The sequence below is a fragment of the Balearica regulorum genome, chromosome 17 (assembly GCF_011004875.1).
Source record: "Balearica regulorum gibbericeps isolate bBalReg1 chromosome 17, bBalReg1.pri, whole genome shotgun sequence".
Lineage (NCBI taxonomy): Eukaryota > Metazoa > Chordata > Aves > Gruiformes > Gruidae > Balearica > Balearica regulorum.
In genome coordinates, this window is record NC_046200.1 from 3,841,583 (window position 1) to 3,863,224 (window position 21,642).

Sequence of the window (21,642 nt, forward strand, 5' to 3'; positions counted from 1 at the left end):
ACATGATTGCTTTTTGGGTCTTGAAAAATACTTTAGTCTGATGGATGTGTTTTTTCTGGAATTAATGTCTAAATATATACTCTACCTACCACTTCATCAGAAGCAGACACAAGTCAATACATTAAATGGTTTATCTTGTTAGATGTTTTACAGCTATTTAATAATGAGTTCTGCTAACTGCTGCCTGTATGTTTATTATTGTAACAGAGTCTTTAAAAAAATAAAATCTGTATAATAGCATAACCTTTCCTTTCAGCTGCATAAAAATGCCATGCTCCAATCAATATCATCATTAGCAAGGAACTAAAAAAAGATCAGCAGAAGCTATAAAATACAGTAAATTACATTCTGAGAACAGCTCAACTGCCACCATATTTTATAGAAATCCTATTTAAAATTTGCACGTGGAAAAAATTAGATATACATGAAAAAGCAAATCTGGACAGGAGATAGAGCAAATATGTTGTGTTCTCTGACAAGCGGGATAATAAAAGCAGAATGGTAGACGAGAATCTGACCTTTAAGGGTCAGTCACATTTTCCATGTGCTGTTAAACATCTCTTGCAAAAGGGGGGGGACGGATGACACACACACACACAACACGACACACAGAATCAAATCATAAAGAAACCCGTCAATGTTTACATGAAGTAACCAGTGAGAAATTATTTTACGAATCAGAGCAAATCTCCCATTACTTATCTGGACAAGAAGAAAGTTTAGCGTCACTCTGCCGATATTTTGGCATTTAAAGGTTTTACACATCTCGCAGAGTTTGAGCCTCTGAAAACAGCCAGGCACTTCCATCGCACAAAATAACATGCATTCCTCCCTCTCCAAGTACAGAGGCACTGAAGGGCACAGCAGCTGAGTTCACAGAGCACGAGAAGAGCATAAGCATTTCTTTAGCCAATAAAAACAAAATTCAAAACAAAGCTACAAATATAAACTCAACCTGGAGCATGAGCCCGCTGCTTAGGGAACAAGCTGTTTGCTCTTTAGCTTTACTTACCTTCCTGAACAAAAACATCATTAAAAGATGCTGACACGTGAAATCAAAGTTGCTGCCACCTTATTACCTGGACCAAGGAGCCATAGGCTTATACTCCAGAGCCCCCATCTCTTCATCATTTCCAACCAGTAAGAAATTCGACATTTAGTAAGAATATCTGGTCATTAGAATTCCACATTAAACAAAAACAAACAGGTCCAAAATTTAGATAAGCTTAGTACAGGAGGAGAAAAAAAAAAAAAAAAAAGAGCAAACCCCACTGCTTTTTTTGGTTGCTTATTTCACAAAAGCTTGGAACATCTGCGGGAACTGCCTCACCAAATATATCCCAGGGCATACTTACTATTTATTCTCAGGCAAATTTCAAACCAGTACCGTTTACCAGAGCTGGCTGAAAAGACAACCCTGCAGCTGCCCACCTCCGCTCTGCATTCCCAAGTGGGGCACCAAGCAAACACCGAGGCTGGGGTCCTGTGCAAGGTGCCAGCCACCAGCCGTCCTCCTCTACAAATGCTGAGTATCTCACCTACGGCAAAGATTTCCTTCATTCGGCTTTTCTGGACTGAGGCTACTTTCAGTCAGACTTGGGAAGATGAAAGGAAAGGAGGTATAGAAGCATGGTTTAGAAGCAGAAGTAATTAGGAAGCCGGAAACCAAATCAAAATGAAGATACAGGTTTTAAGGAGTTCATCTCTATTAATCTCAGTCTGAGGGGATAATAAAAATGTTTCTATTCTAATGATGGTCTTTGAGGAAAAACCTCAGTATTCGGTACAGGGAAAAAAATCTGAACAAGCAAGCAGTATTTCCACTTATTTCCATTTCCTTAGCTATGCCAGGTGAGAATACCTCCACTGTGCGTTTCCACACACGATTAAAAAATCAGAAGTGTCCCTCATTTAAATTGAAAAGAGGGATTTGAGACACTGTAGCCAGGTGATGCTCCCCGAGCAGAGCAAATACAGCAATACTGTAATTCCCTTTGAAAAGTTGGGGGGGTTTGCATTGGTTTTTTTCCAGGGATTTTTGTTTAATGGTACGCTTTTTTCTTTTTACCTTTCTGCCAGCTTCTCTAGAAGAAAACAAAACAAGCCTCTATGACTAATCCTTAGCTTTGCCAGCTGACAAAAACCACTGCATTACCGCACCGCGTTTAAAATAAAAAAAGAAAATTACAATTTATCTTCGAAGGATGGGAAAACGTGAAGCACACTGGTCCTCTGCCTTCCCCCTCATCCCCGAGGCATCGCCCTGCACCGACATCCTTAATGACCCAGGGCTGGCGCTGCTCCCTTCGCTTCGGGGAAGCCTGTACAGTACGGTGATGCACATTGACCGGGCAGAAAAACCATGTTAAGGGAGAAAGAGAACTGTCTCTCTGTGATACAGGAACCACTGTGAGAAGTTGCCATGGAGAAAAGGGAACTGCTGAAGTGTCTTGAGGTACATGGTGCTGAGAGACATTACAGCAAAGCCAGTGGGAATACAGAAGCAAATGGATTTAAGTGCTCCCACAAACCTGAAGCTTCCAGACAAGAAATTACCAGTAATTACTAATAATGTAATTTTCATGCAGCACTCATCAGCATGAACCAGTTCTGTCCTCACAACAAAGAGGAACAACAAAAGCCACAAACAGTTACCAAATTAGCTTATTAAGATCTCTGGGATTTTTTTTGAACCTTCATAACCATCAAAATTGGTCTGAATGCGCAAACATGATTACAATAAAAAGGCCCAGATATCTTCTGGACACGGCAGCATCAGATACATCATCATACTGTAGAGAGCACGCACCGAGGAAGCTCTCTTTCAAGGGAACGAGGGCTGCTCCCACAGAGTCACTACCCATCCTAAAACACCGCTCCTTTGTGGGAAGAACTGCTGTACGGGAGGAATTCGGGAAGCTGTTTCTCCAGTTTCAACCACGCTCCTCTTTAAAAGAGCACACACCTTCCAAATAGCAGAGATAGCTAAGCAGACTGTCCAGACCACTGCTTATGCAGAAAAACCCCAAAACACAAAAAAACCCCAACACCACAGTTAGGAGGTGTTAACTGAGAGCCCAAAGGCTGCAGCTAATTTTCCTCCTGTGTCTGTCCCTCTTTCCCACCAAAGTATAGCCCTGTACAGCAGAAAGCCCAACCATGATCAGATCCTCTCTTCATTAAGATCCCGGCACAGGCAACATTGCCTACGGGCCAAAGAAGCTTTGTCTGTCCGGCAGGACCTGCATCTGTCAAAAGTTAAACCTCTAGGACGAAAAGGTGACAAGGCCCCTACTGATAGACCGGTAAAGAAGACACAATCATTTCATCAGCAAGGTGAAGCAAGTCCTGAAGAGAGGTGCACCAGGGCAGAGGAAGGCTTTGCCCGGCGCTGCAAAGCCCTTCCCGCTGCCCCTCGCAGGAGTTGGGGCACCAGGAGCGGAGAGGAGCCCTTTGGAGGCCGCGGTCCCCAGCTGCCTGGAGCAGTGGCCAGACCAGGACACAGCTCATTCCAGAGACATTTTTAGCATGAAGAAGAAAAGAGAGAGCTAGCTATCCTGTATTACTGCACCCACTCAGCTTCCAGAATTTCAAACTCTATAATGATATGGTTCCTGGAAGAGCATTTCTAACCAAATTAGAGGACATCTTGTGAGCATGCCCTTGGCAGCAAGACGACCATGATGTGGAAAGACTCCCGAGTGCATGATCCAGGCCCTCTGTAACTCAGTTATGTGCCACTTTTAGCAGAGGTGAGAGGCAGCTTGCTCTTAAGTTTGTGTTTTGTGGTTGGGGTTGGATTTTTTTGTATTTGTGTTTTTGTTGGGGTTTGGTGGTGGTGTAGTTGGTTGTTTTTCTTTTCTTTCTCTTTTTTTTTCCCCTTTCTCATCCCTCCCTCCCCCTTATTTCTTTTAAGCAGTAAAATGAATTGCCATTCTTCCTCCTTTACTAATATTAGTTGTGCTGCTGAGAAAGCCCTTGCACCAGAGCAATACTCAACTCAATTAAAGATGAAGCATGGACTCAGTTTTCTTTTGAGCAGGAAGGACAGAGACTATAAGAAGCTTCAGCCTACACTAACCAGGTTTGGCATTGCCCAGACACGCTTGCTTAAGGAATTTTTATGCAGTGGAAGAAGAGATTTTCCACAGCGACAAATACTTTATACAGTTGTCCAAACTAAAACACTCACTTGACAGTAGATTCAGCCCATCCTTGGATTCATTCATGCTCTGAAACATGCCCTTAAAAGGAGAGTCAGTTGTCCTTTTGCATTAAGCAAAGCTGTGTTAAAATGTTTGTTTCCAATAGAACAGGGAGACAGACATCGGGAGGAAGCAAGCTGTGTCTGAAGAGCAGAATTTCTGGCAGATGGGTCAAGAGGAGCAGCTGCGTTCACAGAAAACACATGCATCTTTACATACTTAGGGTTGCCATTTGGAAAACATCATAAGAGAGTTTACGGCAAGGGGAAAAGGGACCATTTTTGACAACAGGTGTCAGGATACTGTTCTCCTGAACCCTTCCAGTGGGTGCTGCAGATGGATGTCTCATTGGGCAGGGAAAAGGTCAACGTTAATAATGAAGCTGTACCGGTTCATGACAGAAGCAGAACTACCATGTAAAAATGTGTATCTTTACTGCAGCGTGATCACCACATGTATGACAACAACCCTCACTTGGTCAAGTCCAAGCTGAGCCACTGCTGTTCCAAGCCGAGCTTGAATTTCCTTGGCAGCACTGTACTCCTTGTGCACATCAGGAGCACATTTCTCTTCTCCCGGGTAGAATTTACCTACACAACACATGGGATGTGAAAGGGAAGGGAAGAAAAAAAAAAAGCAACATGTTTTGGCCTACGTCCTTGATGTGAAGCAGGTAGCAAGCACAGGGATGACCAAGGAAGACTGAGCAGCCAGAGCCCAACAAGACTGAAGTAAGAGTTTGTGCTTAATATGCAAACAACCACATTTTACAGTGCTCATTACACACCACTTTCGGCAGCAAAGTCAAAAAAGCAGCTCTACAGATTCTCTGCAAGTCAGTCAGGCAAGCTCAGCAAAGGCAAAGGGCTGCTGCTGAATTTACTAAACTGTGTCACGGAAAGAGCTACAGATGCCTTATCATACTGAAATGTTACAGAGATAACGGACATGTGTTAGCTGCCTCCTGGAAACACAGCTAAGGGTACTTTTATGCTTATTCTGCATTGAAACCAGTGTTTTGTGCTAGCAGAAGTTCCAGACACGCAGCAGAAAATGAGAGCATCAACATTACCATCACATATTTTGAGTTGTCCTGGCCTCAGCAGGCTCTCCAGCCCTTCTTTCAAGATGTTCTAAGTGGATAATTTTCCCCAGAGACAGGGAGACCCAGGAATTGTTACAAGCAGAAGGTGAGTAGTGAGTTTGCCAAATCCCTTATGCTAGTTAGACTTAAAATGCTGCCCTAAACACACTACATGGTAACAGTAATTAGATAAGCAACACCATTGTGCTCCCAGGATCGTGCTGTTAAAGTATTAGGAAGCACTTAAAGAAGCCTTTGTCTTGCAGCTGTGTAGGTGCAGCTTTGCCCTCTTTCCTCCCGGTAAGGATGGGGAGGCAGCACTCCATTTTCAGAGGAGCACTACATAGGTTAACAAGCACTCCTGTTTGCTCCCTTATAGCTCAGGGATACAGAGGAACATGAAGTGTGATGTGAACATCTGGTTTAGCGAACACACACAGGAGGGCTGCAGTAAGAGGAGGAAGAGTATTATAGATAATCATGTCAAAGACAGAGCCAGTCCTAAGAGCCTTTTGCAAGTGAGTGCACCAAGGATTACTCCTGAAAAATCAGCCTGCTGTAGAAAAGAAAGCAGGGCAGCAGAAGGATAACTCAGTCAGCAACACGATTATAAAGGAAAATAAATCATCATTCTATTGCAGGTGCCCTCAGCATCATTTCAAAAGATTACCCAACTGAAAGCACCTCTTCAGCCTGGTAAGATCAGCAGGATTCAGGAGGAGGAGATCAACTCTGAGTGCTTGGCTGAACTTAATTCTGCATGGCAAGTCCTGTGACAGAAATACACTCTTACCCTCACCAGGGCCAGCAACCAAAGAGCTGACAAGCGGGAAAGCTGTTCGCTTCATCACATATTCAACAGGGTCATCTCTTCTCAATTGTTATTCTGAGGACTCGGCCCTTCAACTATTTGCTATTTATGCACATTGTTCATCTGAGCGCACTTCATACTTGTAAGCATTCACAAGCCTTCAGATAAGACTTGCTCTATTCATAAATAGCAGGGCTCAAACAGAGAAAGATCCCAGCATTAGTCACAGCTATTGAGAGAAGGGAAATTAGCAGGTACAGAGAGAAAGCCTAAGCATGCGTGTTACATATTTAAATGACTTTGACCTTTCTTCAAAACCTTATTGGGTTTTTTCTGGTTTGTGGGATTTGGGGGGGGGGGGGGGGGGGTGGGGGGGGGGGTGTTGATTTTTTTTTTTTTTTGGAAGGTTGCAGTTGCAAAGGTAAGATTCTTACCAAAAAATCATCAAGCAGTTGTTACTGTCACAATGGGAGAGGAAGAGGTAGGGAGAGGCTGAATACCATGCAATTACTATCCAAGCTTACTGTGGAACGAGAAGGAAGTATGGCTAAAAGGAGCAGAAAAGTCAAACTAGAAAGAAAAAAAAAAAAAAACAAGACAGACAACAAAACCCCATGCACACACAACGCAAAGAGTTTAGATACTTAACGTATTGTCACAAGAGACAGATTGCCCAGGACAAAGTACACACACAGATGACGAGGGACTCGTGCAGCGTGCGACGTGCTCACACCAAGGAGCAATGCCTATTTCACTCTGCACTGCCACGTGCTTGAAGAGAAACGCGAAGGGGTTCATGCTTCCTAGATACCTGGTCCTGGCTGAAGGCTGGAAAACACGTGGCTTCTGCTAATAAATCTCTTAATTTATTAAGAGAACTTCTCATCATAGGAAAAAAAAAAAGCTAAAAAAAGCTATACCCCCTGGAAACAACACTTAGTGAACACAATAACTAATAATACAACATAAAATTCTTGAGTTGTCTTTGCATTTATCTTCTTAATTCCCTACTTCATTAGCTAAACTAGAAACTAACGTTTTTTTCTTCTTCTGTTAAGATTTTTTTCTCCCTCCCCATAACTGGCATATTGCATTATTGTTCCACTGCTGTTTCAAGGATTTCCCCCCACCCTCCGCAGTCCAAGCAATAACTTGCCAGTTTAAGCCCCAAACCTGTGAAAACACACACGTACAGACAGCTTTCCTGAACTTGAGGCTACGAATATAAGTAGATAGCACAGTCCTGGTTTGTGCTGCTTCGGTAGAAAAACCAAGAGTGAAAACCAAACACCAAAGCTTTGGAGAAACCCTTTTTTGCTCCACCAACCACTTGGACCAAAACCAGTTTCTCACAACCAGGCTTTGGCAATCCTCCACTCTCTTCTTTTACACGAAGCAAACTGATCCACCTGCAGTGCTGTACTGCACCGTAGACACTTTTCTTCCAAACGTGCCCACTCTCAATTTTCATCCTTTGCTGTACATGGACACGATAACCTCTCTTCAGGCTAAAAAAACGCATAAAATAGTTACAGGTTGAAGAACATGCAGGAACAGCAAAATAAAACTAGCATTTCTGACATTATTGTGCTGGTGAGTCATCAATTAATTCTTGATTGTCAGCTTCTATAAACACCAAGATCTTCAAAGGCAGCTGAGGCCAACGGACCCTTGACTGCAATAGCAGCTAGGCTCGGGCCCAGATGCCCAGAGCCAGAAAAGCTTTCCCCCCCCCTTTAACTGTTAACTGCCAAGAAAAGCAGGACAGGATCAGAGAGGAACTTGAAGTGACAACATCCTTCCCTCCAGCTCTCTCCCAACTACGAACTCCATGATGAGACACTCGGTACACAAGCCCCAGCAGTATTTTTGCCAGGCCTGACTCTGCTACTCAACTCTGCCCCTCTGGGGAAGCAGCTCCTCCATCACAAAAACCCAGGGTGTAGTTTCTGTCCCCAGCAGAGTGCTCCCTGGTGCAATTTTACTCCAGATTCAGCAAATGACCTTTCATCGCTCAGCCAGAAGCCCTTCGCCACAGGTGGGGGGTCTAACAGATGCCCAGACCCCATGTAACAGCAGCAGCAGATCAAAAAGCACCATCGCACCGACACGGAATGACAGAGGCAATACAAACTGCAGCTTGCTTCAAGCTGAGGTAGGAGTGGTTCAGGGGATTTCTTTGCATAGTTTGCCCTTCATTAAGATCCTGTTGGCTGGGATGCAGAGGGAAAAATCAGGGATGTATTTGTATTTAATGGCAGGGACCACATAATAACTTGCAGTCTCTATACCCAAGTGTCAGATTTATCACTTGTATTGATCACATGCTTTATTTCCTTTATTCTCACTTCCCAGTTTTTCTTTCCTATGGCAACCCACTGTGCCCTTCCTATACTTTTGCCTTCTCCCCTACCCTGAGCTCTGTTTGAGCAAAGCTTTGCAGAACAGAAAAATGTATCCCCTGCCGGAACCAGCCAGATCAGACTCTTTTCTCTAAAGGAAACAATGTTTAAATATAATAGTAATCTTCCACAACTCAGAGCTAGGAAAGCTGGCGATCAACAATACTGAAAAACCCAAGCTCAGCAGGGACCAAGAGTCAAGTTTCTTATCCCTAAAAACAGTTTCCACACACCCCCGCTGCCTTGCAAATTTAGATCAGCTAAAAAAGAACCACCACAAGGGGAACGGAGCTTGTTCGGTGGCCAAGACAGCTTTCTCCAAGTGGGATCAGAGGTAAAGTGCTCAAAAGTCCCATTAAAAAGTAGCAGCCTTTTGATGTCAGAGTGGCTTAATGCTTTTGGAAAACAGGGCTTGAGTACACTGGTGATCCAGTATGCTATTGGAAAATTGCGTTGCTGGTACTTAAAAGCTTGTGGCTCTAGGAAAAACGAAGTTACAGGATAGGTTTTGAGCTATAAAACCTCACACTGAGCAGCTTGAGTTTTCCTTTGCTAATTATCAAAAGCCAATGTTGGCAAGGAATATTACATGCTTATCCAATGGATTCAATAAAAGATTGCTCATTTGTGCACACTCTGAAAGGGCAATCCCTTCTGCCTCGCCTCTTTCACTGTTACATTTAAATACATTAATATTTTAATCTTCTAAAAGCACAAGCAATTTATCTCTTCTTTAAAAATAAATAAGGTGGGGAATGCGATCATTTTTAGACAGTAGTATCTAAAGAAACATTTTAATGTAGATACAGGCCTGTTTCAATACCCCTAAAGCATACAGAAGGTCGATCCAAAGTCACAAGGGACTAGCAATTTTGGATACCCAAAATGACACCGTCTTTTAAAAGGAACACAATTTTTAAGAGATAAACCTGCAGCCACCTACTAATCCCCTGAAAAGACAGAGGAGCAAACAGACTTCCATCACTTCAGAGAAATATTTTCTTCTATGTTTTACAATAAAAAAGATTAATAATAATAAATAATAATAATAAAGAGACAGAAGGAGACAGACAGACATCTGGGTTATGTTCTAAATGCAATTAGAAGCCTAACAACAGGACAGAATAATGTCAAACAAATTACAAGCAATGTGTTTTCATTCACGGGGTGACAAGTCAACAGGCAGTCAGTTAATTTTAAGACTGATTATGCACCAACTCCTTAAATAAAATAAACACACTCACATACACATAAAGCAACAGGGAGTCCAAACACACCATTGATTTCCCTTTGGGCAAGGCTGAACATCTCAGTTGTATCTGAGCAATAACAAGCGTGAGTATTTTAGGGTGGTTGGTTTGTTTTACAAGCAGCTGTCACTCCTTTCTGGGTGCCCAAGCAAAGTTGCCCTAGACTCCAGTCTTGGAGCTGCTGAGCATCCTCAATACTCACTAAACACTGACACAAGCATATATGAAATGATACTACAGAGCGCAACTCCCACTCGCAGAACTGGCTGAGGTGATAACCTTTGGGAGGAAAAGCTGTAGGATCCTCAAAGGTCTTTGAGGACCAGCACCTTCATGCTGCACCAGATGACTCCTCTCCTAGGTTCTTCAGCACTCCCAGATACCACAGTGTGGAACCTGCTGGCTAAGAACTGCACGCTCCTCATCAACGTAACTGTCAAACTCGGCAGTGATGGTGGAAACAAGATCTCTCCTAAGTGAGATGGCTCTGCCAAAAAAGCTTTTCAGAGTAGACCAAGCCCAAAGACTTAAAGTGTTGCCTGTAACAGACTACAGACTGAGCAGGGACAAAAGCAGCTGAAAGACACTCCACAGTATTTCCCACCCTGAACTTTAAGGTCCCACTGGAGGAGAGTTCTGCTGGGTGTAAAAGGACCTAAAGACAGCTGAGAGCAATCCCAGGGCAAACAGGGATGTATTCTTACAGGAAAAGTAGTTGCTCTCCTTCTGACCACGTCCAGGCAGCTCCTGCCTGACAGCAGGTTTCCCAGCACAGAGCTGCACCCCTGGCTCCAAGGGACCCATTCTGCTTCCCACATCAGCACTGCAGGGACCAATTTACACAATGCTTCAACTTTCCACTTCTGAGGCAATTTAAAAAAAAAAAACAACCAAACAAAACCACCACAAAAATCTTAATCTACTGAGTAGCAGAGGGGGAAGATGTGCAGCCTGGGGACCTGAGGAGAGAGCAGTTGCAGAGGGCAGCTCTTGATTTTCTTGCTGCAATAAGAACTACCTATTTGTTTGAATGATGGTGGCTTCACGGGAACACCAGTGCAGAGCCAAACGACGACAGCTATGACGTAAATAGAGGGGAAAAGCAAACAGACTCAGTGCAAAGCGTTAAGGCAGCAATGGGACATGATGGTGGAGACGCCAGGCTGCAAGGAGAAACAATGCAGCAAGACAGAATGACAGATGAAAAAAGAAAGGTTACAAAAGCAGAACAGACTAGAAAGGCACTTATAGGATAATAATCCTTGCCTGTGTTTCTAATTATATCTGTAATACTTAAAGCTGAAAGGATTTTAGCAGGCCAATTTACTTTTTGTCCTCTGTGCCATCTTCTGTTGGCATTTGCCCCAAATGCCTGAAGACAAATGGTTGGTTTCAGGATCTGCTGAGGTGTGTGTAGCTGGGGTGAAACACGTCCCAGGAAACTCTGCAAGGGACAGAGCTGAACCAGGTAAAATCCCCGCTCTGGGCTAGGGACAAGTTGGGCAACCCCCCTCAAACCTGCCACTGGAAATGCAAATCCAGCAACCCCACTGCAATAATTCCAGGCACCTTCTGGTGAAAATTTTAACAAACCAGAAAACCATGGAACAGCACCAGACTGGAAGTCAGACATCAACTCCAAATCCTTTGGACAAATAAGTATACACACAGTTTAGGATGGGCTATGCTGAAGGCTGGTGAGACTGGCTGGAGTGATGACAACCCAACAGAACTATGCCCGAGCAGGAGCGGACATAGACAGCAGGGAAGTCATCTTGTTAAATTTCTCTGGACTCTTCAAGCGGTTCTTTAGAGCTTCATGTTAACCGAATAATACATCTACAAGCTTACAGCTGTGAACAACTTCATTTAAATTAGATCTCTGAAGCATGAGCTGGCCCAAACTACTCAAATTTGAAACAAAGAGGAAATAATAGGTATTAGATTAACCAAGTAATGATATATCAATTTTAATTGTAGAGCTATTCAGAGTAGAGTACTCTGGAGAGGAAAAAATACTTAGCCTATCTCCTTGGGAGTAGTAGTGCTTAGGTTTAATCTGGAGTGTTGTCACTCTACACAGACGTAGTGCTCTGAGAATTTTAATGCCATATGCCAGACTTCAAGAAGTCAACCCAAATTTCAGAACAGCAAAGCCTGTAACAAACAGTCAATCAGAACAAACATCATAACTGGAAGCATTTTAAGTTTGGAAATACACAAACACAATGAAAACTGCAGCAGCACTACTAGTGCACTCTGAGAATTAATGTTACCATCTGAAGGGAAGGGGAATATCTCAGCACTCGCTATCTGCTGCATGATTCAAGAGCCTGGCACATTCGCTGACACCTGAATCTCTCTGCTAATTAGCGTCTTCTACCAAGAAATAGGGGGAAGGGAAAGACTTTTGGAAAAGAAAAATTACATCAGAGATGTTGTTATAACAGTTCAGAATATTTCCAGTAATGCTGCTTCAGATGCTGCAGTGAGAGATCGTACCCAACAGCTTTCGGAAACAAGGTGGTAATATTTACCATCATCACCTTCCCCAGCTCAGTATGCTGAAAGCACACAGAGAAAAAAAACACACACAGCCTTAGAATAGTTACATGTTTGGGAGTTTGGATTGGGTTTGGGGTTGGTTTTTTTTTGGTTGCCTTTTTTTTAAAAAAAATTATTGATAACTGAATCAAATCAGAAAAATAGTCTAAGAGCACAGCCTTCGGAAACCACACTAGACCTTGTCCCACAGCAAAGAGAAACACATTTCGCAAAAGGACAAAGCCACTCCAACATATTCCAATGTATTTAGCAGACATTCTTGAGATCTCTAAAATTCTCTGAGTGTCAAGTGAAGAGGCTGAAGCCCAGACTCGGCACAAACAACATGGCCCGAGACTCAGACACCCCACACTGCAAGACATGAAGGCCATCATCCTCCCAGCCCAACTGCACTGGGAGGTTTGGTACACCAAGAATATGCCTAATTCTTGGGAAGGGCTCTTTTGACTGGTGTTTTCTTAACCAAAACCTTATGAGAGCAAAGGGCCTCGCTTCTCTCCAGAAACAACCAAGAGTCAGAGTCCATCCTGCAGACAAACGAGAGCCAACTTGAACCCTGTATGAAAATGAAGTGGCCAGAGGCAGCCGGCAGCGCTGCTGATGGGGCCCCAAACCAACCAGCTGCTTCCCACAGCTGCTGCAAAAAGCATCAGTGCTACCATGTTGCACCTGCAATTATTTTAAGCAATCAGCTTTAGAAAACCACTAATAAGTAAGGTTCGTTCCTCCTTTCTCATAACAGTACAACTTGTACTTAACCTTCCTGTCACTAAAGAAATATTCCACTTAAGAAAGCAGCACAGTATCAATTTAACAACCGAGCAAACAATACCTTCACATTGCTATGCCTGTTAACCTTTGATTTACAACTACGTTTTTGTCAGTGTTGTTTTTTAAATTAAGATGCTTATATCCTGAAGGCTAACAAAGTTCACTCTATTAAATTAACATCTGCTATAAATAACGCGCTACTGGAGAGTCAAAGAACATTTACAAAGCACTAAAACCAGGTGACTGAGCAGTGAACAGCCTTTCTCTGAATAACTTAAAAGATAAAAAAGATAATAAACATCTGAAAACTAAACTCTTTCTTTGCACACTTTTTTGGTGTAAGAATACTCAGCTCGAAATAATTTGCTTTGTGGTTGCTGTCAAGAGAGACCTGAGCAAGACGGCGCAGACTGTGCGCTGCAGGACCAGCCGACGTGGAAAGCGAAGGCTTCCAGGGACGGCCAACTTGTTGACCCCATGCCTAGGTTACAACACTGACTGAGCTCCCAAAGCAATTTTCATTAATAAAAAATTTCCAAGACCAGTCTTTCTCCTTCCCTGGCCCCAGAGAAAGCTTTACACAAGACTCCTGGAGACCAATCCCGCCCTCTATCCTTTTTATTTTATTTCTTTATTTATTGTAAAGATGAGAGAATCAAGCGCAGCAATTTCTTATGCTATACGGGTATGGGTAACAGGAGAAAGCAGTCAGCAGATCATATGGCATTGGCTTCCCTGCCAATGAGAGCAGTACGTGCTTGGTGTAAAGGTTGTATTTTTTTTATTTATGTGAATCCATGGAGCTCAAGGCTATCATATTCAAGTACTCACTGTCACTTCTGCATCATTTTAAAAAGGCAAAGGAAATAAAAGGCATAAATTACCTTCTAAAACAAGCACTTTTTTTTTGTGCTGAAGTCTTTGGTGAAGAATACAAAACACAATTGCAACAAGATCTCGGATTGCTGCTTTAGACTGTAATGGCTTCATAACAGTAATTAAGGCTTCTTCCTGACTTCATAACTATGCCATAATGCATTTATCAAGAGAACATTACCACAATGGTCGCATTCACTCTTTCTGCAATATTTCGACAGCTCCCTTTGGACACTATCAGTAAATAAAATCTTATGTGGTCCAATTAAAGAAAGCATAAATCCAAATAATTTCTCTGTGGCTATCTCGTTTAGAATGCAGTGCTCTGTCAAATTTTTAAATGGAAAATGGGTAAGTGCTTTGAATATAGTAAAAAAACTTCCTCCCCAGAACAACTTCAGGATGCCAAGTCTTTCTTAAGAGCCACAGGAAGGAAGGAGAGGAGTGTTACTCAGGAGCTTTGTTTTTATCACAGAAGGAAGAGAGGTTTTGACAGCAGAGAGACTATTGTCAAGTGCATTTGGACTCATGTCAAATCTCTGCCTTGACAAATTGGACTGGGAGTCCTTTCACAGTGAAAGCGCACGAGAGAACATAACATGCAATGCAGAGCCATTTCTCCACTTCGATGAAAAGCAGAAGGGAATTACAGAGCTCTCTTCCCCTTCCTCCCATCCAATTGCTTCCAACAGGCTGCAACAAGCACAGCATAGCAGTGCTCTGCAGGGACACGTTTACAGATGCGAGCATCCTCCCACCAGTCCCTTACCCACGCAAACCCCACTATTTTATTGTGGGGAATACAGATTGCTGCTGCCAGCTGAGCGTCAGGAGGAGCGGCACGTGTGAAGCTCACACTGTAAAATGACTGCTACCAAAAGTGCAAATGCAAGTGGGTGAGTATTGGCATGAACTGTGCAGAGTGCAGCTAAAATTAGGGCTAGCAATACGGAGAATCCATAGCATCCTCTGCACCTGGGTAGCTCAGTGCACTCTAGCCCAAACATGCTTTAACCAGAGGGATGGTAAAAGGGGGAAAATGCAAAATACACATGACCTTCCCCACCATTTTTGCCACCAAAAGAGGTTTTGCATTAGCCATCCTGCAGCAACAGCTCAAAAAAAAAAATTTAGGGTGGAGATAACTGGGAACACACTACCCTTACTTTGAGCACATGAAAGATTATTTTAAACCAAACAGGTACTCTGTTCTAGCAATGATCCTCAATCTTTGCCATACTCTGTTTTTGCCATACACTTCTCCCTCCTATCTCTTTACTACTACCGTGGGAAAAATTTGGCAGGTTGTTTAACTATAGGATTATTAGCATTAGGTCAGTATTCAAGGCAGAAGTAACAAAACCCACTTCACATAAGGGATGCGAGTGCTTAGCATCCCTTACCAGTTAACCTGTGTTGTTTACTCCCTTGGTGTGAAAGGTTTTAAACTGATGAGTTCTGACTGCTCCTTAGTAGAGGGAGAACTGTGGGCTGTAACCTGACCAGGACTCTTTACAGCGTAATTCTGCCCACCCCGATTTTAATATCCTTTGCAAAAAAAAAAATCACAGAATTTCTCTAAGAGTATCAGAGAGAGAGGGAAAGCAGCCAGACAGCATGCAAAGGAGCTCTTGGGTTTTTGACTCTGGGTTGCGGGGGGGGGGGGGGGGGAGATTTGTTGAGAAACATTCCAGAAACCCTGAGGGTGAAAGGAGAGTACTAGAATTGGCTACAGTAAATGAAAAGCATAATTCAAATGCTGACATGTACTTCACCAAGCTGTTCTTTATGCTACATGGGAAGGAGCTACACCAACCTCCATTTAAAGAAGAAAAAAAGCGGGGGGGGGGGGGGGAAAGCTTAGGTACAGTATTATCCAGGGGCTGTTCCTGAGGCCACCGTCCAGAAACAGACTACCAAGCTTTCATTCAATAAGGTACTGCTACAACAAAATTGCCTCCTGGGTGCTAATGGTCTTTTAGTTATAAACAGCCTCTTTAAATAAGGAAAAAAAAAGTGCTTATCAAGGAATTTTCCACACATTTCCTTCAATAAATCCTTCCTCCATTCAATGCTTCCCAATAGGAGCTGGTCCACCAACTATCATCACCAGTAATTCTCTCTCACCAGGGGGAAGTAAAATAAAAAATTCAGACCATAATAACTTTCTCCTAAGATAAAAGAGAGATTTTTACGAGCCTTCGTGCTGCCTGGCTGATGGCTATGCACACTGATGGTCCCCTCTTTCTCCATTAATTGCCTGCAGAGGGAGAAAGGAACAAATGTTGACCATGTAAGGTGCATCCAGAGACTCAACGTAATCATAGTCATTTAGTTTTATTTATAGCAAGAAGTATTTTATTTATTTGATTTTATTTACACCGAAAAGAATAGGTCCAAAGGCTCCTGACAAAAGCATCCTGTTAGGGCAGCTGGGTAAGTTGCCATCACGCTGTGCCAGGTATTCCCCTTCTGAACCACGTACTCTTGGCATATGCCAGAAAAACAAAAAAAAAGAAAAGATTCTCCTCTAATTTCCCAGAGCTCCTCACAGTTTCTACCTGCTTGGTTTGTTCTCTGCCAGCTCCAGATTTCTTGGCCAGTGCCCTACTCCGGAGAATGTCTCTCTTTGGGGCAGCCAACTTGCTTTCCAGCTGAGTCAGAGCAGAGGGGCTGGCTGCAGAAACCGGGGAAGAGCTATCGGTGACTGTGCAAGGAGTGCACCTAACAGGCTCCTACCCAGAGCTCAAAACTACTGGAAGCACCCTTGATTTCCAGACTTTCTCATGCCAGAGACAAGGGAGGCTGTGCCAGCTCTCCCCAGGACTGTTCACACGTTCCAAGTCCAGGTGGTGACAGAGTAGGACGGCACATCACATACCTCAGTGCTGCATTTCCAGTGGGGCAAGCACACGCCAGCCTGCAAAGCCTCCCAGCTATAAGACCGCACTGCCAGAAGAGCTCACCAGGCACGGCGAGGAGCCGGAGGGAACAAGCGCTGCCCAGCCCACAGTCCCCTTTGCAGGGCTCTTGCACCATGATCCTCAACAGGGAATGCCAGGTCAAAGCGATCTGGAGAGAAGTGGCTTGGACTAAGCTAGACTGGTCAAATCAGCCTCGCCGGGGAACAAGGCAGGAGCCCTGGGGCTGGGCAAAGAGCTGCTAAGGCAGGGAGCAAGATACGTTTTCCTTAAGCAAAGCCCAGCCAGAGAGATGGGCAACTTTGGCCCTCCCAATGCATAAGCTTATTCCTCATAAAAAGTTTACATAGACTAAAGGAACTAACACTAATGATAAAATTTTATCGCTTCCTACACCCAGTCCTCAAGGGAGACCCAGTAATGCTTTGCCGGCAGCCGCAGCAAGGATTGTGCTGCATCCTATGTGAAAGGGGGAAAAAACCTCCTGCCGGCAATCAAAAACATCAAACAGATATTCAGGATATCTTCAGCCCCAAATCAGAAAAGGAAAAAAAAAAAAAAAAAAAGCTTCATCCATTCTTGTAAGCCGGTCACACCCTTAAGCTCTCCAGAGAAGTTTTACAGCTTGTAAAACCCTCATGATTCATTTGGAAAGAAACCACAGTCTGTGCTGCAGCCACAGATGTGTAAGGTTTCATGGGGAGGAAGGGATGCCTCAATAAGCTGGACTTCGAGGGGATATGTAAAGAGCACTAACACATTTCAGGGTCCAGCTACAAACACAAAAGAGGGGAAAACAGAAGAGTTTTGCCTCATATCCACAGACACTTTATGCAGAGAAAAGCAGGCGAATTTATATAAAAATTTTCTTTTCAGTGCGCACCACTTAGCAATCCATTATCAGCCCAAAAACAACAGGGCACAGGAGACTACTTTAATGAACAGCATGAGCAGGAAATACAAAGATGTGGAACAAGATTTAAAGCACAAATGGTTCAGGCACTCTTGTATTTTACAGAAGGTCATTCACTGGGCCTTTATACTTCATTTATCAAATTATATCTGAATTGGTGCAGTCATCTCCGATTCAAGAAACCATCACGCATCTTTTCCTTTCAAAAGGGGAAATAAATACTTTATCTGTAAAGCATTTTGCATCAGAGGATCTCAGAGTCCTTCCCTGGCACTTTGCCTTGTAAAACCACCCAGGCAGACAGCTGCTTACCCTAGAGATGGCCTTCAGAGGTGCAGAGAAGTTCAGTATTTTGCCCATAATGGCTCGGGCAGTTGCATAGCCAGATCTTGGATCTACACCTCCTCCCTTGAGATGCACCTGACTGAGCCAATTACACATGTTGCTACCCTTAACGAGTGGGATTTTACAGCCTCTATTTTTCTAGTGCTTTCCTTGTCATCATAAACATCTCAGTGTTTGCTCACACGTTGTTCCATTAAAAACAAATATGCTGCCACTCCACGGCAATGGAATTTGCAGCAGAAAATCATCAAGAGAACAGCACTGTCTTGCCAGCCACCTGCACCACCTCCCCCTTTAACTCAAACCCAGAGGCATGTTACAATTACATTATTCCAACTAAATAAAGTTATTTTCCCCTCTTCCAAGACATAAACCAACCACATTATTATGGCCATAGCCACCATCATTTAATAATTTAAACAAAAGACACACACAATGATAGGAACATAGCAAGTAGCACAGCACTTCATTACGACTGGAAACAGTATTTATGATCCCTGAAACCAAAGATGGTCTTGAAAATTATATGCCCAAATGCGTCACTTCAAAATTATAACTTAATCATATAATGTTCAGCACAGAGCTTTAAAAAACACCAATTGTCTTTTGTTTTTTTCCAGGGTAAAGAAAAGCTCTGAGGGATAATAAATCATTTAATGCATCGGTGGAAGCAGCTTGCTTATGAAACAACATTTGCAATGCAAAAAGTGAATCACGAAGCATCACCTTCACACTTCACCCTTCCTCATGCATTGCTACTCACCCACTGCCTCCTACAGCAGGTCAGCGACAGGGACCTGCCCAGTCGCTCATTTCTCCATCATCCATCTGTACAAAAGGTCTCATCGTGTTCTCCAAGCTATGCAAGGAACAAGCTGAAATGCAAGCCAGCTACCCAAGATCTGCAAGTGCTTTGAAAGCTCTAGACCATGTCGTACGGAAAAGTTAATCTAGTAAAAATGCTTTGGATGCGTAGCCACAGCCCCAATACAGTTCTTTGCCAAGTCTGAGGACAATATGTTATTAACTGAAGTTTAATTATATCCACAAACATACATTTCTAGCTGAGGCATACAACCATGTCTCGCTATATTTGTTTGTTCTTCTAGTGGTCCCATTAAGAAATTAGTTTTGTGTTCACTTTCATAGTTCAGAACGCACATTTAATCTGGTATTAAATTTGCTCCCGTTTTGTTTCCATAGGAATTTTACTGGTTCCATGTTAATTAAATTATCTCAGAAACAGACAACACTTGACAAAAGACCCTCTAATCAGTAGCTAATAAGGGCAGGCTACAATACAGCATTTATATAACATCGGTAAGATTATTTTCAAAAGACAAAGCACAGTTTCAAAGAACAAGCTACTGTCTCCCCACCAATCGAGTGTGGAAATTAAGTAGATCTTAATTATTACATTTGCAATGCTTTGGATTAGGTGAGATCGATTTCCAACAAGTATCACTCCCTATAGAAAGAAGAATTTGGTCACTTGTAACATATAGACAGTGTATTTTTCTTTTAAGAGAAATTTTGCAGGAAAAACGAGTCAGCAGCAGACACCTAGCCAGCCAACCAACAACCACTATGTGAGCTTCAGTGGGGAAACCTTCTCACTCTCGAAGACCCAGGTATACAAAAGTCACCTTGAAAGGCTGCCCGCGCTCCCCAAAACAACCCAGTAACCTGCTGCCACAGAAGCAATGCAAACAGCTCTGAATATTTTAGCTCTTTCAAGTGCATCAACCGTACGTGCAAGCAAGAGCACACATTCCATTCTAATGGAAGAGGCAGAATTCAATTAATGACACCAATTTTTAAAAGTCAGCAGAGACTGCAGAAATGGCTCATTCGGGAAATTTTTCTTTCTGAAAGCTTCCGTGCACTATAATAAAGCAACTATTGCAAGCATTTATTTATTAATACAGAAAGATTTATTTATGAGAGATCTGCAATCAGCTTAACCTCTGAGAGCGTGGCTTGATGTAGCTCAGCCCCTGGCCAGAGTTCTTCATCTGCTTTTACGTCAGGAAGCAGCATCCATTATTAGCTCAGGGGTTAGTTGAGAATAGCCCAGGCGACACCTCAGCACTCGCTCAGACTCAAGGCTGCTAAAACCAGCAGGCAGCCTGCAGTCACCCAAACTCCACTTTTATGCTGGCCCCCAATACAGTAGAAGAAAAGGGGCAGATTCTGCATGCAAGGAAAGCTGGTGGTGGTGCACAGCCAGGGCGTGCACGATGGCGTTCATGAAAGGAGCTAGAGAATTGCTGCTTTCCTTTAAATTAGCATGGCAGGCAGAATTATGAAAGGCTGCTAGGTTAAGGTAAGTTACCCAAATCTTGCTTTTCTGCAAGAGGAAGGCCACTGCCAGATGGTTGCAGTGCAGAAGATGCAACACCAGCACATCAACAAGTCTTTGCGAGGCAGAATACCTCCCAGAGCTATCAGCAAGAGGAGCTTTGGCAACAATAAAGCCACTGGATTTAAAGCAACTGTACTATTAAGTTAACATATTTACTCGTGATACAGACTAGCTCAGATTTAAAATAAAGGAAAGGGAATGGCACAGGGAGCTATTTCAATTCATAAAGGCAGCTATTAAGACAAAACTAAGAAGTGGGGAAGGGAAGTTTTCCCAATGGTTTTGCTACATTCTTCCATCATCATTTCACAAAGCCTAAGGAGTCAATAAAAGCATATTTTAGGTCTTCAAGGAAGCAGATCCACATACTGTCTCCACTCTGTCTGTTACGAGAGACAAACCCAAATGAAAGCGTTGCCCAGTTCCCAAGTATCGGGATCCTCAGCTTGGCCTTTATCACTAGTAAACAGCCGTGCTGGTAACACTAAGAACAGCTGTCTAGAGAGATGGCAGGTACTGCACTGAACATACCACAAAATTAACCACCACCCTTGTCAGCACAGAACAAGCGCAGATCTAAAAGCAAGGGCAGTTTTTCCACCGGGATCACAAAACTGCTTCCTGCCATTCCACCTCCTGACCTTCCTGCCATCCTGTCCAGGGAATACGCCTTTGTCCCTGACCACGACCTGCAGAAAACAGCTGTCCACCCAGATGTGAGCACTATGGAGACCCTCCAGCACAGTCAGAGTGCTGGGATAGTCCCTTCCCTCCAGGTTATCGGAAGTTCAGCTCTACAGAGCAGTAGTGCTCTACTCACCACGACCTTGTGAAGGGACACCCTCTGTGCCCTGCTGCTTCTGGCTCCTCACAATGAAATCACTGGTACCAGGCCAAAATTGAGCATCCGTGTCCTCAGAACACAGCGAGGGAGAGAACTGCTCATCACTGCCTCTGACATAAAACAGCAAAATCAATTACAATAGATGGCATTTTGCATATTAAGTATATATGTTAAAAAAAAACAACTTTGAGATGTTAACGTTTGTCATTGCTGTACCTCCCTCAGACCCTCTTCCCTGAGCCGCAGGAAAGGCTCGGAGAGCACAGACCATAAGGCTGACTTGAAACAAA

The 21,642-nt window shown here is 43.3% G+C and overlaps 1 protein-coding gene across 12 annotated transcripts in view; it reads right to left on the reverse strand.

The window, feature by feature from the left end:
- The window catches only part of PITPNM2 (phosphatidylinositol transfer protein membrane associated 2), a 139,970-nt gene that overhangs the window by 92,253 nt on the left and 26,075 nt on the right, over positions 1-21,642 (reverse strand). For 3 of the 12 annotated variants that reach the window (XM_075770211.1, XM_075770212.1, XM_075770213.1), the window contains one exon: positions 21,329-21,462. The exons of the other annotated variants lie outside the window; for them this stretch is intronic. The gene's annotated coding sequence lies outside the window, so the exon portion shown is untranslated. The remainder of the gene's footprint in view (positions 1-21,328; positions 21,463-21,642) is intronic. 12 annotated transcript variants of the gene reach the window in all.